Here is a 14230-nt window from a genome sequence, read left to right as displayed (position 1 = left end):
TCATCTGTGTCTGATTACAAATCACTGTCCTCAACAATGAGCTCAAAAACAAATGCAACAGTGCTGGACATGCAAGTAAAAGTAATCTACAACCACTGTATAAGACGCACCCAGTTTTTAGACCCCAAAACTTTTGAAAAAAGTGCATCTTATACATGGGGGAATATGGTACATTGCACTTAGTTGTCATGTCTCCTTAATCTCAAAATTTGTGATGATTTTTTTTTACCTTGACACTTTGAAGAGTACTGATCAGATATTTTGTTGAATGTCTCTCAGTATTATTTTGTCTAGTTTTCTTATGACAATAGACTGGAGTAATGGGTATTTGGAATATTGGAATTTAAAAAAATTTTTTTAATGATAGTAAAATTAACCCTTTTTTTTTTTTTTAGTATACAGTTCAGAGAATTGTAACATGTATAAATTTGTGTGGCCAACACCATAATCAGGATATAGAACAATTCCATCACACCTCAACAATCCTTGTGGTTTCTCTTTATAGCACACCATCCTCCTAGTTCATATCCCTAACCACTGATCAGTTCTTCATCATTACAGTTTTGTCTCTTCGAGAATGTTGTATAAATGGAATCACACTATGTCATTGGTTTTCAACCTTTTTACACTTGGGGACTGGTGAAAATAGAATTATTTAGGGGGCTACTAAGGCAAAAATAAAAACATTTATTAGTATTTTGTGTATTATCTTTTAACAGTATAAATTTCTCTTAAAATAGACAGATGAACAGTAAAATGTATATATTTTTAATAGACTACAAATGAAATTTCTAGAGAGTAATGTTTAATTCAAATAAAGCTAGTGCGAAATCTGTGGTTGCTTCTTTGCAATTATATTTCATAACTGAGTTGCAGTTTTGTTTTCGAGAGATGAAATACTGTAATAACATCCGTTTGATTTCTCTGGTTTTTATTAGTGATAGGCCTGAAAAAATCTTCTCAAATGAGTAGAAAATACGATTAAAAATTTAATAGTTTTCACCTTTTTTTTTTCTTAAATTTTTATTTTTATTTATTCATTTTAGAGAGGAGAGAGAGAGAGAGAGAGAGGAGAGACAGAGAGAGAGAAGGGGGAGGAGCTGGAAGCATCAACTCCCATATGTGCCTTGACCAGGCAAGCCCAGGGTTTCGAACCGGCGACCTCAGCATTTCCAGGTCGATGCTCTATCCACTGCGCCACCACAGGTCAGGCTAAAAATTTAATAGTTTTATAACTAAGAGATGGATATTTTTCTTCCAGTGATATTCAAAATTGTGTCAATAATTGCATTTTATGTTTGGACACCAGAAGATCAATCTAAATTTTTTTTTTTTTTTTTTTTTTTTTTTTTTTTTGCATTTTTCTGAAGCTGGAAACAGGGAGAGACAGTCAGACAGACTCCCGCATGCGCCCGACCGGGATCCACCCGGCACGCCCACCAGGGGGCGATGCTCTGCCCCTCCGGGGTGTTGCTCTGTTGCGACCAGAGCCACTCTAGCGCCTGGGGCAGAGGCCAAGGAGCCATCCCCAGCGCCCAGGCCATCTTTGCTCCATTGGAGCCTCAGCTGCAGGAGGGGAAGAGAGAGACAGAGAGGAAGGAGAGGGGGAGGGGTGGAGAAGCAGATGGGTGCTTCTCCTATGTGCCCTGGCCAGGAATCGAACCCGGGACTTCTGCACGCCAGGCCGACGCTCTACCACTGAGCCAAACTGCCAGGGCCAAGACCAAGTTTCTTTTTGAATGCATCCTTCTTATTTCTTAAAGTAAAAATGTTTGTATTGAATCCCTGAAGAGAAATATTTAGTTCGATGGAGACTAACTATATATACCCATCATATATGCAAGCTTAGCCATCCATTCTTTGTCAAACTAAAGCTCTACTAATGCAGAGTTTTGTTCTTGCAGAAACTGTTTCACTTCTCAGCTCTAAAAGGTGAAAGAAGTTTCCTCTTGAGAACCATCTCACTGTCTATAGAGCAGGAGATGTTTGTGTTGTGAATCCATGCTTTCAAATAGTGTTGTGAACAGTCTATAGTTCAAACCTCAACTACAAATATATTAATGATCTTCACTGCATCATTCATCACTGTGTTCAATCCAGGAGAAAGTTTCTTTGGAACTAAATACTGCGGGTGAATCATACAGTTGAGTGGACAACATATCTGGATGTGCAACATGCTTTATTTTTGCAGCTACCCCTGAGTGATGTCATTCATGCTTACTGCACCATCCACGCTCGGACACACTTTCCCAAGTCTAAGCCCTCTGCTTAAAAGTCCTCATAAGGGGCCCTGGCCAGTCGGGGTACATGCAGGAATCTGTCTTTCTGCCTCTCCACCTCCCTGCATCTCAGTTAATTAAAAAAAAAAAAAAAAAAAGGAAGTCTTCATTAGGAACATTATATATCTCTGAATTAGTGGTCCAACCAGGTAAATGAAGACAACAGAGTAGTTCTCACCTAAAGTCTTTATTATCAATATACCTCATGAACCAAGCAAGAAGCATGGTTACTCAAGTCATTTGATTGATCAAGTTGAATGGCAAAACATTTTGATTTCTTTATTCCCTCTATAATTTTCTCTTTAATATCACTGGCCAAATCAACAGAGTAACATTTTCCTGAGTGACATCTAAGATGCAAGGCTTGACTAATTCTTCATCAACAGTGAATGGGTTTTTTTTGTTTTTGATATTTGGAAGGCAGCTAAATTAAGATGCTCAAAGCAGTGACTTGTTACTAGTCATAATTTTCTTCATTTGAATTTTCTGACTTTTCATTTGGTTGGGTAATCTTTCAAAAAAAATCCAGGGTCTTCTCAATGAGATCACTATGCTTCATGTGCAAATGATGAATAAATTTAAAAGGTTTCATTGCATCATTTGACATAATTTTAGAACATATTACGCACCAGGGCCATAGTGATAATTCACTACCAAGTGCCTCAGTGAAACCAAGTTTTAAATACTCATTATCATACTGCCTAGCAAAGTTTCCTCTTCTATTTTGGTTTCTTTTGCACCTTCCACATTATCAACATATTTCTTTTTCACTGTTACTTTTAAACTTGAAGGACTAGTACTCGCTTTACTTTCAGTGTCATTGCTAATTTTCTTTTGACTATTGTTTTCTCTTTTGAAGAAAGTAACAGTGTTTTGTTGTTTTTTTCTTTCCAATTTGTAGTGTTTAAAATTTAAAGCACAGTGACAAACAATAATTTATATGCAAACAGTATGGGCATGTTCTGAACAGGCAAGTATATGCATGACTACTTGCGCAAGTGTGAAAAAATGTACTGAGAGAGGGAAGGGGTCAGAAATAGAAACACACAGCAAATAAAGTTTTATCATACTGCTGACAGTAGTGCATTATGGTAGAAGCTAGTGCTTGATTTCCTTTCCTTTTTTTTTTTCTTTTTCTTTTCCAAGTGAGAAGAGGGGAGCTATCTCCCACATGTGTCCTGACCTAGATCCACCTGGCAACCCCCATTTGAGGCCAATACTCTGCTTATCTGGGGTCATGCTCGTAACTGAGCTATTTTTAGTGCCTGAGGCAGAGGCTCCCTGGAGCCATCCTCAGTGCCCTAGATGGTACACTTGGACCAATTGAGCTATGGCTGTGGGAAAGGAAGAGACAGGGAGAGAGAAGGAAGAGGGGGAGGGAGTGGACAAGCAGATGGTCACTTCTCCTGTGTGCCCTGACTGGGAATCGAACTTGGGACATCCACATGCCAGGCTGATACTCTACCAGTAAGCCAACCGCCAGGACCTAGGGCTTGATTTCCAAACTCCACACATGCAGTGCTACATAAGTTTGTCTGAATGCGTTTTGCCTATTTTCATTATTTGTAAAGGTACTCTGCATGGTACTAAAGGTTATTCAAAAAAGCCTACGAGTTCCCAAGATATTTAAGACAACCTTAACAGTTTTCATCAATGATATATAATGATAAGTGGTACTCACCCTGAGCATAAACAAATTTGACTAAGATCATTATGCCTATAATCTTCATACAACATCAGGGTGATTAACTCTTTTGCTAGACTGGTACAAAATTTCTGGTGGACTGGCACTGGTATTGGACTAACGGCTGAAAAACAGTGCTTTGACTCTGGGTTCTTACACTCAACATAATACTTTTGAGAGTCATCCAGATTTTGTTCATCAATAGTTTATTTACCCCATTTTATTGTTGAGTATGGATGTTACTACTAGTATATTTGTTTATCTCCACCTTATTGGTAACTATACACTTAAAGACACACTAGGTTGGTGCTATAATAAACAATTTAAGTGAATTTTGCCTGTATGTATGTGAAATAGGGATTAATTTTATTCCTTTTACAGAAGTTGAAGCAGAGGCTTAGAGTTCTAGGTCAAATGACTAGTTATAGTTAGTGGACTTGGGACTCAATCCTGGGTCACCCACTCTAAAGCCAATTGGACTTTTAACCATTGGACTGCTAGTTGCTAATGTTATTTTCTTCTTTCTCTGTTTTGATTATCATGTTATTAAAAGAAATTGAAGTTTTGTTTCTTTAACATATCTTAAATTTCCCCTATTTTCTGTTTATATTGGGTTCTTCTTTTTATTAAAGAGGAAAAATAACAGCAAATATTTTTTTTATGTTGCTGGATTCAGGGCTAACTAAGCATTCTGTGATTCAGTACCAAAGCAAAAGTCAGGACAAGTAAATTATCAGTGCACCTTAAATTATGAATTAACATCGAGGGTGCCCATTTGTAAAAATTAAAGTCGTAATACTAAGCTTTTTCTTTATCTCCTTGTAAGCAGAGTCTTTATGAGGGTGGTTTAAAATGAGAGGCTTGCCTTCTCTTACATTGTTTAAATTTTAGTAATGGCAAAAGAAGTCTTTCTTTTAAGAGCATAGAGTTTTGATGTATTTTAATTTTTTTTTAAATTTTTTATTTATTCATTTTAGAGAGGGAGAGACAGAGAGAGAGAGATAGAGAGAGAGAGAGAGGAGAGATGAGACAGAGAGAGAGAGAAGGGAGGGAGGAGCTGAAAGCATCAAGTCCCATATGTGTCTTGACCAGGCAAGCCCAGGGCTTCGGACCAGCAACCTCAGCACTTACAGGTCGACACTTTATCCACTGCGCCACCACAGGTCAGGCTTGATGTATTTTAGATGAACTTTTTTGGACTTGTGAATAAAAGACCATTTACTTAAATATCTTATTGCCTTAGGATAAAAAAAAATTCTAGAATATTCTATATTGGGGGGGATTTTTTTTTTTTTTTTTTTTTTTTTTTTTTTTGCTTTTTAGTAAAGTGTAATTGAATTTTGGAAGATTTTCTAAAATTCCATGTTACTCTGAATATATGGTAATTTTGTATGTTACTTTCAGTAAACAATATAAAAAATTGAAGAGACATCTTTTAAAAATATAACTTTAGTATATTTTTTGTTTTCAGTTTCTCAAACACTATTCAGAGATCTTGAGAAGACTATAAAAATCATAAAATGTCAGAACTAAAATGGATCTTCAAAATTACTAGCTCTCTAGACTCTCCTAATGTTTTATAAAAAAGGAAAAAGAAAATTGAAATCCCATGGTAGTTTGAAGGAATTTGTCTACAGTCACAACTGGTTATAGTAGCTTCATGATATAGTTCTGCCCTCAGGTGGGTTACCAGCTTATCAGTTTATACAGACTTGTATGTACCATATTTTTCGCTCCACAAGACGCACCTGACTATAAGACACACCTAGGGTTTTAAGGAGGAAAATAAGAAAAAAAATATTTTGAACCAAATGGTGTGTTAAAATATTTAGTAATATACCATATCTTCCACTCCATAAGATGCACAGGCATTTTCCCCTCCACTTTTAGGGGGGAAAGGTGCATCTTATGGAGCAAAAAATATGGTAATTAACTGTAGTAAAAATGGTATAATCTGTGTAATAGAAAAGGTACTGCTTTTCTAACAACAATCACCCCTCCAAAAAAAAATCTTTTCTTGATCCCTTCACAACAAAATTACTTTATAGCTTTAGTTTCTTACCTCTCGTTCTTTCTTAAATTCTCTCTCATCAGATGGTTTGTTTGTTTTTATATTTACCACACTGTGAGAAACTCTTCTTTTAAAATCAGTGGTGCCCCTGGCCGGTTGGCTCAGTGGTAGAGCGTCGGCCTGGTGTGCGGAAGTCCCGGGTTCGATTCCCGGCCAGGGCACACAGGAGAAGGGCCCATCTGCTTCTCCTCCCCTTCCCCTCCCACAGCGAGGCTCCATTGGAGCAAAGATGGCCCCGGGCGCTGGGGATGGCTCCTTGGCCTCTGCCCCAGGCGCTAGAGTGGTTCTGGTTGCGACAGAGCATGCCCCAGAGGGGCAGAGCATCGCCCCCTGGTGGGCGGTGCCTGGTGGATCCCGGTCGGGCGCATGCGGGAGTCTGTCTGACTGCCTATCCCTGTTTCCAGCTTCAGAAAAATACAAAAATACAAAAAAAAAAAATCAGTGGTGCTGTTCATGTTGCTAAATTCAACTGTCATTTTTTTCCTCAGACCTCATCATTTGTTTTTGATTTGTCATCATTTGGCACAGTTCCTCATTCCCTCCTCTTGGAAATATTTTTTTACTCTAATTCCAGGATAATACCATATTCACCTAGTTTTCCTGCTGCATTTCTGGGTACTCCTTTTCTGCCTTTTTTGCCTTTTCTACCTCATCTCCTCTACCTCTGAATATCAGAGTGTCCCAAGAGTCTGTCATTGTTACCTTTTATATCTGTAACTTTAATATAATATATATGACTCCCAAATTTATATATCTACCTAGACCTCTATGCTGGGCTCAGGACTCTGTCTTCAGCTCCAGTTGGATAATATATCTTATTTGATATCTCCCCTTGGGTAGCTAATGAACATCTCAAACTTAGTGTGTTCAAAACTGAACTCCTGATACTCCCCTACTCCAAACCTTTGCTGTCTGTAGTCTTTCCTGTCTCGGTTTTGGCAACTGTAGAACACTAGTTGCCAGAAATGGAATTTTGAAGCCTTTCTTTTCTGCACAACCCACTTTTAATCCATTCAAAAATCTTGGCTATTCCTCAGAAAAAGAAAAAGTCCTAATTTAACTATGTCTTCCTTTTCTTCTGCCTCCTTTGAGTTGTTCTCTTTTCTGGGTTATTGCATTGGCTTCTCCTTGCTCCCATCCTTGCCCCTTATGACTTATCTACTTAAAACTCTCCAATTTAAATATCTAAACAGTGAGGTTCTATTAGTTTCAGTCTTCTATTACTCTCCTCCTTATTTTCTCAAAACACACTTGCCTTGGACATTTCCTTGAACATCATGTCAGGCGAGCTCCATTTTATAGTTTGCACTGGCTTTGTTCTGCTGGGAATGGTCTTTCTTAGATATGTTTACATACTTAAGGGTCTTCACTCAAAAGTGACCCAACAAAAGTAAGTCCTCTGTAGCTGGTTTATTTAAAATGTCATATTCTTCTTTGCTCTTTTATTTTTTCCCTCTTTGACCTTATCACTAGCATACTATATATTTTATTTATATCTTTTACTTATAATTAACATACTATGTATTTAGTTTATTGTTTGTCTACCTTGTGAAAATATAGGCACCACTGTAGGTAGGGATCATTTATCAGTGTCCCTTTTGTTCACTGCTCTATAGCAAGGGCCTAGAATAGTGCCTGGCACATTGTAGGTGCTCAGTAAATATTTAAATGAATGAGTGCCTAGGATTACCTCAAATCAGTCATTAACTTGATATTGATCAAGTCACTTGTCTTAATAGACCTCCTTTCCATGTAACTGGGGCCATAGAGGGAAGCCTTCATGCAGAGAGCACATTTGAATGGAGACTGTGCAGGATGGATGAGTAGGAAGAGAAAAGGGGTAGGGTAGGAAATAACTGCTTTCTAAATCCAGGGAAGGCAAACAAATGGAACAATCCAGAAAGTTTCAGAAGACTGGAGTGAGTGTGTGTGTGAGAGAGAGGTGTGTGAGAGAGAGAAGCAGACAGAGATATAGTGGAGAGAGGTAAAGAGTAGGGAAGATAGGCTGGAAAATATTAAATTGAGGTCAGATTGTGAAAGCCTTGGAAACCATGATAAATAGTCTAGCTTTTTATTTTGCCTCTAAGGGATCAGTTTGTTTTTCAGCCATGAGTGACAATCACATTACTCACAGAGTTGTTCTTTAGGGAGATTTCTTTGTTAGCGGATTGAAAGGTGAATTGAAAGTAGGCAGTTGATGCTAGAGAAAGGGACAGTTAGGATGTTGTGACATACTTCTATATGATGCTTTTGACTGAAGAGTAGCAAAGGAGGAGCTTAGGATTTCCTCTCCATAACATTTAGAGATTGTTGAATAGTAAGGTGATAAGTGTCTTTTTGAGTGGCTACCGTGTGAGGAGCACAAACTACCGTAGTATACATGAAGTACTAGGGTTACAGAACAACAGAGCTGTGGTTCTTATTAGCCTAGGCTCTACTCACATTACTGAATGTTTCTAGGAGTGGCATGTATCATCAAAAAACAGCTTCACTAGATTCAGAGGTGCATTCTTGGTTACAATCCACTGAAGTAAAAGATACCATATTGTCTTTAATATTAAATTTAAATTTTAATTGTAAGATAAAATATCATGCCTATATGAAACAATTTGAGATTGAAGTCAGCATATTATCTAGGAGCATTGTAAAGAATATAATTGTACAATCAATTCTTGGTTATTTTTTTACAAGAGAGAAAAGAATAACACCCATAATAACATGACAATAGAATCTTAATAACACAGTTCATTACATGAATCCAGCATTTCAGGTGGAATCCAGGATTTCAGCTTTCTCCACTGCTCCACCACAGGTCAGGCTAAAAATATTTTAATGTGTAGTAATGTCTTGATATGCTATGATTTATCCTCAATGAACCATTTTACAAAAGTTATTCATTCATGTCTTTGAGTTTCTGCTACGTGTTTGGCCCGCTCTTACTGATAGGAATCCAGTAGAGACCAACATCAGACAGAGCCCCTTTGCCTGTGTTATGCTTCTTAAAACATACAGACATTTGTTCAGGAGGATCTTTCTTATGGTGGATGGGCCCTAATTGTGCAGAAGCGGGAGGAGGTCTAGTAATCTAATAATAGGTAATAGAGAACTGTGTTTACATTAAGCTCACATTCGGAAATGCAGTCTGTTCTTGTATGTGCCCTGACCAGGGATCGAACTGGCAACGTCTGCACTTTGGGATGATGCTCTGGCCAGGCCATGTCATCCTGAAGTATTTGAAACTAGTTGCTTCTACTATGACACATAATAAATAGATGATGTTTATGAAGTGCTTACTAAGTTCCAAGTACTACAGTAAGCACTTTATATACATGAACTGTTTTTTTAAAGTCAGGTATATTAAGATTTCATTTATATATTGTAGAATTTGCCCTATTTAGGTGTACAGTTTTATGATTTTTGACAACATAAAAGGTCATATAACTATAAACCCGTGGTCACTGGTACTAATTCAGCGCCAGTAGGAATCCCCAATTTGGGGTATGGTGAGGAAGGAAACTTGACTCAGTGCAAAACAACATACTTGTGAGGGCAGCCCAGGGGGCAGGCCCCTCTCTGGCTACACAGTTCTACTTTGCTTTTTACTGGGTTGCTCTGCTCCGTGCTGGTCTGCTCTACTCTGCACTGCTCTGCTCTGGTGAGACATCTTTGGTGTTTTATTGTAGCTCAGCCAGGGATATCTAGTCTCCTTTTTTTTTTTTTCTTTTAATTATATGAGAGGCAGAGAGACAGACACCCTCATGCGCCCTGACCAGGATCCACCTGGTAAGCCCCTTACTGGGTAGTGCTCCACCCATCTGGGACCATTGCTCTGTTGCTTGGCAACCAAGCTATTTTAGAACCTGAGGCAAGGCCATGGAACCATCCTCAGTGCCTGGGCCAACTTGTTTGAACCAGTTGAGCCATGGCTATGGGAGGAGGAGGAGAAGGAAGAGAGAGGGAGAAAGAAGGAAGAAGGGGAGGGGTGGAGAAGTAGATGGTCGCTTCTCCTGTGTGCCCTGACCTAGAATTGAACCCCAGACTGCCACATGCCAGGCCAGTGCTCTACCACTGAGCCAACCAGCCAGAGCCCTAGTCTCCATTCTTAAGTGGAAAGGGAAAGTGCACTCTCAGAGCCAGGGTAGGAGCTGGCTTATGTATACAGAAGTTCCTACACCTGGTTCTTGATTCGTCTGCGCTCATGAAAAGAGGACTCCAAATCTTTATAGTCCTGATTGGTCAGAATGGAGCTCCTCTGGTTGTTGAAGATATTGATAGGGGCAGGGGTATATAGCTGAGCAACTCCAGTTGGATGGGGAAAGCCTCTCAGCCCTATTGATTGCAATAGGATTTCAGAAACTCCTCTATGAGGGCTGGCTCAGGTGGCAGAAACCAGTGCAGGCAGGCAGTTAAGTGCAGAGGAAGGTAGTTCAGTGTAGGCTTCTTCCTGAAGTGCAGTTAGGCACCAGGAGCCATTCTCAGCAGGTATCTTATTTCTCAGGGTCCACATAACCAATACCACAGTCACCATAAAGAATATTTCTATCACCCCTAACATTCCCTTGTATTCCTTTGTAGTCAATTCAGTCCCCTCATTCCCAATCCTTGGCAACCACTGATACAATTTTTGTCTTTTTTAGAATGTTGTATGAATGGAATCATGCAGTATATATTTTTAGTCTGGTTTATTTCACTCAGCCTAATGCATTTAGATTCACACATGTAACATTTATCAGCAGTTCAGAATTGATACCTTTTTACTGCTAATAGCATTTTTATTAGATGGCTATATGACAATGTGCTTAGCCATTCACCAGTTGAGGGATATTTCAGTTTTCAGTATTTGGTGGTTATGAATAAAACTGCTATAAATATTTGTGTAATAGATACATATCTTCATTTTACTAGAGTAAATATCTAGGAGTGTGACTGCTGGATTGTATAAGTGTATGTTTAAGAAACTTCTAAACTGTTTTCTAAATAGGCTATACCATTTTGCATTTCCACAATGTATGAAGATTGTTTTTGCTGCATATCCTCACCAGCACTGTTGTTGTTGTTGTTGTTGTTTTGTATTTTTCTGAAGTTGGAAACAGGGAGGCAGTCAGACAGACTCCCGCATGTGCCCGACTGGGGTCCACCTGGCATGCCCACCAGGGGGCGATGCTCTGCCCATCTGGAGCATCGCTCTGTTGCCACCAGAGCCATTCTAGCTCCTGAGGCAGAGGCCATGGAGCCATCCTCAGTGCCCGGGCCAATTTTGCTCCAATGGAGCCTTTGGCTATGGGAGGGGAAGAGAGAGACAGAGAGGAAGGAGGGGGGGAGGGGTGGAGAAGCAGATGGGCGCTTCTCCTGTGTGCCGTGGCCGAGAATCGAACCCGGGACTCCTGCACGCCAGGCCAACGCTCTACCATTTGGCCAACCGGCCAGGGCCTCCAGCACTGTTTTTTTAAAGCTATTCTAGTAATGTATACTGGTATTGTGACTTTAATTTGTGTTTCTTTATTGAGTAATGATGTTGAGGTCTTTCCTGTTTATATCTTCTTTGGTGATGGTTTGACCATTTAAAAAAGTGGTTGGTTTTCTTACTCTTGAGTTTTTTTAAGTTCTTTATATTTTGAATAGTAGTACATGGACTGATTTCAATTTTCCCAATAATCTTTTGAGGTAGGTGCTATTAACTTAAATCACAGATAAAGAAGTAAGGCACAGGATTGTTAAGCAATTGTCCAGAATTTCACAGCTAATAGGTGATAGAGCTGGGATTTGAACCCAAGTAGATTGGCTCTAGAACCTGTGCTATTTCTGTGGGGGGGGGGAGCTTCCTGTGGGGATTGATTTTTTTGGGGCTGTGATTAGAACCAAGATCCAGTTCCTATGAGTGGTAAAATAATGCTAATAGGGATCCTCTTGGTCAAAAGGGCAATATATTTTAATAGCAACTTTGGAATCCTCTCCTTAGGAACAGCTAAGATACTTGTTTCTGTTGAGGATGGGTAATTATTTTCATTTGCATTTCTTCTATGTGTGACCAAAAATATTTCTTTTAAAATTACAGTCCAAATATCTGCTATTATCAAATAATGAGTTTTTTGTAAATGGGTTTATTTATTTTTTTTAATTAAGGTGAGAGGAAGGGAGATCGAGAGGCAGACTCCCACATGTGCCTGACTAAGATCCCCCTGCAACCCCGTTTAGGGCCAGTGCTCAAGTACTTAGGTATTTTTAGTACCTGAGATTGATGTGCTGCAAGGGAGCTATCCTCAGCCCCCTGGGCCACACTCCAACCAATTCATCTACTGGCTATGGGAGGAAAAGAGGGAGAGAAGGGGGAGAAGCAGGAGGAGAGAAGCAGATGGTCGCTTTTCTTGTGTGCCCTAACCAGGAATCGAACCTGAGATGTCCTTATGCCCAGCTGACACTCTATCTACTGAACTACCAGCCAAGGGCCATAAGTGTGTTTTTTAAGTAGCAAAAGCTTATCCTTTTATGTATCTGTAATTCATTTAAAAAATTCACACACTTGCTGTTATTCATTTTGTCTTTTAAAAACGTTTATCACGTGGTAGAGCGTCGGCCTAGCGTGCGGAGGACCCGGGTTCGATTCCCGGCCAGGGCACATAGGAGAAGCGCCCATTTGCTTCTCCACCCCTCCGCCGCACCTTCCTCTCTGTCTCTCTCTTCCCCTCCCGCAGCCAAGGCTCCATTGGAGCAAAGATGGCCCGGGCGCTGGGGATGGCTCCTTGGCCTCTGCCCCAGGCGCTAGAGTGGCTCTGGTCGCAACATGGCAACGCCCAGGATGGGCAGAGCATCGCCCCCTGGTGGGCAGAGCGTCGCCCCATGGTGGGCGTGCCGGGTGGATCCCAGTCCGGCGCATGCAGGAGTCTGTCTGACTGTCTCTCCCTGTTTCCAGCTTCAGAAAAATGAAAAAAAAACAAAAAAAAACGTTTATCACAATAATGCTGGCTTTTAGGCGCTTAACTGTGTGGTGATGTACTTAGGAAGATGTAGAATGTATTGACTTTATAGGCTAGCTTTAGATCCTAGTATTTTTTATGATATATTTATCTGTAGTTTTATAGGTTTTTACATTTTTTTCTCTCATTTTCAGCTTTGTCACTTTTTCATACATTCTCTATTCCCTCTTTCACTCCTTATCATTTCAATTTCTAATTAGCTAAAAAGATAATCAAATTACTAGGCTTATATAGATATCATCTAAATAAGTTTCAGCTCTGGAAAATGACTTGGGTTTTCCTGTGACTGTGCAGAGGACCTTTTTCTTGCTGTTTGGGTACTGACTAGTCATTCTGAATAAATGAGCTTAATTAAATGAAATAAGACATTTGACAATAGAAAAAGTGATATGTTTTCTTTTTAGCATAATTTCTTTTTGTGACAGACAGGGAGAGAGACAGAGAGAGGGACATATAGGGACAGACAGACAGGAAGGGAGCGAGATGAGAAGCATAAATTCATCGTTGCAGCTCCTTAGTTGTTCATTGATTGCTTTCTCATATGTGCCTTGATGGGGAGGGGCTACCGCAGACCGAGTGACCCCTTGCTCAAGCCTGCAACCTTGGGCTCAAACCAGCAATCATGGGGTCATGTCTATGATCCCACGCTCAAGCTAGCAACCTTGGGGTTTTAAAATTGGGTTCTCTGCATCCCAATCTGATGCTCTATCCATTGCGCTACTGCTTGGTCATGCTTTTGTAGCATAATTTTTTTTTTTTTTTTTTTTTTTTTTTTTTGCATTTTCTTTTCTGAAGCTGGAAACAGGGAGACAGTCAGACAGACTCCCGCATGCGCCCGACCGGGATCCACCCGGCACGCCCACCATGGGGCGACGCTCTGCCCACCAGGGGGCGATGCTCTGCCCATCCTGGTCGTCGCCATGTTGCGACCATCCTGGGTGTCGCCATATTGCGACCAGAGCCACTATAGCGCCTGGGGCAGAGGCCGAGGAGCCATCCCCAGCGCCCGGGCCATCTTTGCTCCAATGGAGCCCTGGCTGCGGGAGGGGAAGAGAGAGACAGAGAGGAAGGCGCGGCGGAGGGGTGGAGAAGCAAATGGGCGCTTCTCCTATGTGCCCTGGCCGGAATCGAACCCGGGTCCTCCGCACGCTAGGCCGACGCTCTACCACTGAGCCAACTGGCCAGGGCTGTAGCATAATTTTTATTCATAATTTGTTTAAGC

General features: G+C 40.4%; 1 protein-coding gene across 4 annotated transcripts in view; it reads left to right on the top strand.

Annotated features, from left to right (window-relative positions):
- ELF1 (E74 like ETS transcription factor 1) overlaps positions 1-14230 on the top strand; it is a 156865-nt gene that overhangs the window by 34793 nt on the left and 107842 nt on the right. Inside the window, exon 2 of one of the 4 annotated variants that reach the window (XM_066234048.1) lies at positions 1051-1206. The exons of the other annotated variants lie outside the window; for them this stretch is intronic. The gene's annotated coding sequence lies outside the window, so the exon portion shown is untranslated. The remainder of the gene's footprint in view (positions 1-1050; positions 1207-14230) is intronic. 4 annotated transcript variants of the gene reach the window in all.

The sequence above is a fragment of the Saccopteryx bilineata genome, chromosome 6 (assembly GCF_036850765.1).
Source record: "Saccopteryx bilineata isolate mSacBil1 chromosome 6, mSacBil1_pri_phased_curated, whole genome shotgun sequence".
In the NCBI taxonomy this organism is placed as follows: domain Eukaryota; kingdom Metazoa; phylum Chordata; class Mammalia; order Chiroptera; family Emballonuridae; genus Saccopteryx; species Saccopteryx bilineata.
The sequence above is the reverse complement of the archived record's forward strand: the minus strand, read 5'-3'. Positions and strand labels throughout refer to the sequence as shown.